Genomic DNA, 4,412 nt, shown 5'->3' with positions numbered 1-4,412 from the left:
TGGGAATGATAGAAGGAAGGCGGAGCTCAGACCAGGGGAAAATGGCCGCCGCTCCTGACGTCACTACACGGCCAGCGAACCTATTGGTACTGCCGGACTGGTCTACAAGAAAATGGCCGCCGGCCTCCTGCACTGAGGACATATATGGTATTAGTTATTACAGAGGGCGGGGCTGTGGCCGGGCTGTAGGAGGGGAGGGTCCAGTCACCAGGAAGCGCCTGTGCCAATCACACCCTACTTCCGGCCTGTGCGGTCCACCTTACTTCCGGACAGTGCGTACCACATACAGGAAGTGAGTTTTCATCGACTGCTGCAGCCTCGCAGTGTCCGTGGAGATCAGGTAATGGCGTCTTACTATACAGGGGGAGCAGCCTGTGGTTGCCTGTTATTATTACTATACAGGGGGAGCAGCATGTGGTGTTCTGTTATTATTATTATACAGGGTGAGCAGCCTGTGGTTGCCTGTTATTATTACTATACAGGGGGAGCAGCCTGTGGTGTCCTGTTATTAATATTATACAGGGAAGCAGCCTGTGGTGTCCTGATATTATTATTATACAGTGGGAGCAGCCTGTGGTGTCCTGATATTATTATACAGGGGGAGCAGCCTATGGTGTCTTGTTATTATTAATATACAGTCGGAGCAGCCTGTGGTGTCCTGATATTATTACTATACAGGGGGAGCAGCCTGTGGTGTCATATTGTTATTATTATTATTATTATTATTATTATTATAATAATATAGAGGGAGCAGCCTGTGGTGTCCATTTATTATTATTATTATACAGGAGGAGCAACATGTGGTGTCCTGTTAATAAAGACATATTTTATTATTTTTATACTGGGGTGCAGCCTTTAGTGTTGTTAATTATTATTTCTCTAACGTCCTAAGTGGATGCTGGGGACTCCGTAAGGACCATGGGGAATAGCGGCTCCGCAAGAGACTGGGCACATCTAAAGAAAGCTTTAGGACTAGGTGGTGTGCACTGGCTCCTCCCCCTATGACCCTCCTCCAAGCCTCAGTTAGGATACTGTGCCCGGCCGAGCTGGATGCACACTAGGGGCTCTCCTGAGCTTCTTAGTGAAAGTTTTAGTTTAGGTTTGTTATTTTCAGTGAGACCTGCTGGCAACAGGCTCACTGCACCGAGGGACTAAGGGGAGAAGAAGCGAACTCACCTGCGGGCAGAGTGGATTGGGCTTCTTAGGCTACTGGACATTAGCTCCAGAGGGACGATCACAGGCCCAGCTTGGATGGGTCCCAGAGCCGCGCCGCCGGCCCCCTTACAGAGCCAGAAGACAGAAGAGGTCCGGAAAATCGGCAGCAGAAGACATCCTGTCTTCAATAAGGTAGCGCACAGCACCGCAGCTGTGCGCCATTGCTCTCAGCACACTTCACACTCCGGTCACTGAGGGTGCAGGGCGCTGGGTGGGTGGGGGGGGGGGGGGGGCGCCCTGAGACGCAATAAAAAACACCTTGGATGGCAAAAAATGCATCATATATAGCTCCTGGGCTATATGGATGCATTTAACCCCTGCCAGAATACATAGAAAAACGGGTATGTCGGTACGTTTGTGTCGACATGTATGAGGAGAAAAATGATGTGGAGACGGAGCAGATTGCCTGTAATAGTGATGTCACCCCCTAGGGGGTCGACACCTGAGTGGATGAACTGTTGGAAGGAATTACGTGACAGTGTCAGCTCTGTATAAAAGACAGTGGTTGACATGAGACAGCCGGCTACTCAGCTTGTGCCTGTCCAGACGTCTCATAGGCCATCAGGGGCTCTAAAGCGCCCGTTACCTCAGATGGCAGATATAGACGCCGACACGGATACTGACTCCAGTGTCGACGGTGAAGAGACAAATGTGACTTCCATTAGGGCCACACGTTACATGATTGAGGCAATGAAAAATGTTTTACACATTTCTGATAATACGAGTACCACCAAAAAGGGGTATTATGTTCGGTGAGGAAAAACTACCTGTAGTTTTCCTGAATCTGAGAAATTAAATGAGGTGTGTGATGATGCGTGGGTTTCCCCCGATAACAACTGATAATTTCTAAAATGTTATTGGCATTATATCCTTTCCCGCCAGAGGTTAGGGTGCGTTGGGAAACACCCCCTAGGGGGGATAAAGCGCTCACACGCTTGTTAGGGCTCTACCCTCTCCTGAGATGGCCGCCCTTAAGGATCCTGCTGATAGAAAGCAGGAGGGTATCCTAAAATGTATTTACACACATACTGGTGTTATACTGCGACCAGCAATAGCCTCAGCCTGGATGTGCAGTGCTGGGTTGGCGTGGTCTGATTCCCTGACTGAAAATATTGATACCCTAGATAGGGACAGTATATTTTTGCCTATACAGCATTTAAAAGATGCATTTCTATATATGCGTGATGCACAGCGGAATATATGCCGACTGGCATCAAGTCTAAGTGCGTTGTCCATTTCTACCAGTAGAGGGTTATGGACACGTCAGTGGTCAGGTGATGCGTATTCCAAACGGCATTTGGAAGTATTGCCTTATTAAGGGGAGGAGTTATTTGGGGTCGGTCTTTCAGACCTGGTGGCCACGGCAACAGCTGGGAAATCCACGTTTGTACCCCAGGTCGCCTCTCAACATGAGAAGACGCCGTATTATCAGGCGCAGTCTTTTCGTGGACAAGGGGCAAAAGGTTCCTCATTTCTGCCCCGTGACAGAGGGAGAGGAAAAAGGCTGCAGAAATCAGCCAGTTCCCAGGAACAGAAACCCTCTCCCGCCTCTGCCAAGCCCTCAGTATGACGCTGGGGCTTTACAAGCAGAATCAGGCACGGTGGGGGGCCCGTCTCAATGAATTTCAGCGCGCAGTGGGCTCACTCGCAAGTAGACCCCTGGATCCTTCAGGTGATATCTCAGGGGTACAAATTAGAATTCGAGACGTCTCCCCCTCGCCGTTTCCTAAAGTCGGCTTTACCGATGTCTCCTTCTGACACGGAGACAGTTTTGGAAGCCATTCACAAGCTGTATTCCCAGCAGGTGATAATCAAGGTACCCCTCCTGCAACAGGGAACGGGGTATTATTCCACACTGTGGTGGTACCGAAGCCAGACGGCTCGGTGAGACAGATTCTAAATCTAAAATCTTTGAACACTTGCATACAGAGGTTCAAATTCAAGATTGAGTCACTCAGAGCAGTGATTGCGAACCTGGAAGAAGGGGACTACATGATGTCTCGGGACATCAAGGATGCTTACCTTCATGTCAAAATGTACCCTTCTCACCAAGGGTACCTCAGGTTTATGGTACAGAACTGTCACTATCAGTTCAGACGCTGCCGTATGGATGGTCCACGGCACCCCGGGTCTTTACCAAGGTAATGGCCGAAATGATGATATTCCTTCGAAGGAAGGGAATTTTAGTTATCCCTTACTTGGACGATTCCCTGATAAGGGTAAGATCCAGGGAACAGTTGGAGGTCGGTGTAGCACTATCTCAGGTAGTGTTGCGACAGCACGATTGGATTCTCAATATTCCAAAATCGCAGCTGGTTCCGACGACTTGTCTTCTGTTCCTAGGGATGATCCTGGACACAGTCCAGAAAAAGGTGTTTCTCCCGGAGGAGAAAGCCAGGAAGTTATCCGAGCTAGTCAGGAACCTCCTAAAACCGAGCCAAGGCTCAGTGCATCAATGCACAAGGGTTCTGGGTAAAAATGGTGGCTTCCTACGAAGCAATCCCATTCGGCAGATTCCACGCAAGAACTTTCCAGTGGGACCTGCTGGACAAATGGTCCGGGTCGCATCTTCAGATGCATCAGCGGATAACCCTGTCATCAAGGACAAGGGTATCCCTCCTGTGGTGATTGCAGAGTGCTCATCTTCTAGAGGGCCGCATATTCGGCATTCAGGACTGGGTCCTGGTGACCACGGATGCCAGCCTGCGAGGCTGGGGAGCAGTCACACAGGGAAGGAATATCCAGGGCTTATGGTCAAGCCTGGAGACATCACTTCACATAAATATCCTGAAGCTAAGGGCCATTTACAATGCTCTAAGCTTAGCAAGACCTCTGCTTCAAGGTCAGCCGGTGTTGATCCAGTCGGACAACATCACGGCAGTCACCCACGTAAACAGACAGGGTGGCACAAGAAGCAGGAGGGCAATGGCAGAAGCTGCAAGGATTCTTCGCTGGGCGGAAAATCATGTGATAGCACTGTCAGCAGTATTCATTCCGGGAGTGGACAACTGGGAAGCAAATTTCCTCAGCACGACCTCCACCCAGGAGAGTGGGGACTTCACCCAGAAGTCTTCCACATGATTATAAACGTTGGGAAAAACTCGACAGGTATTGCGCCAGGTCAAGGGACCCTCAGGCAATAGCTGTAGACGCTCTGGTAACACCGTGGGTGTACCAGTCAGTGTATGTGTTACCTC

The 4,412-nt window shown here is 49.8% G+C and overlaps 1 protein-coding gene across 1 annotated transcript in view; it reads left to right on the top strand.

The window, feature by feature from the left end:
* LOC134983707 (zinc finger protein OZF-like) overlaps positions 1-4,412 on the top strand; it is a 314,293-nt gene that overhangs the window by 205,747 nt on the left and 104,134 nt on the right. The window lies entirely within an intron of this gene.

Source organism: Pseudophryne corroboree (assembly GCF_028390025.1).
Source record: "Pseudophryne corroboree isolate aPseCor3 chromosome 3 unlocalized genomic scaffold, aPseCor3.hap2 SUPER_3_unloc_21, whole genome shotgun sequence".
In the NCBI taxonomy this organism is placed as follows: domain Eukaryota; kingdom Metazoa; phylum Chordata; class Amphibia; order Anura; family Myobatrachidae; genus Pseudophryne; species Pseudophryne corroboree.
Note: the sequence above shows the minus strand (reverse complement) of the source record. Positions and strands in the feature narration are given on the sequence as shown.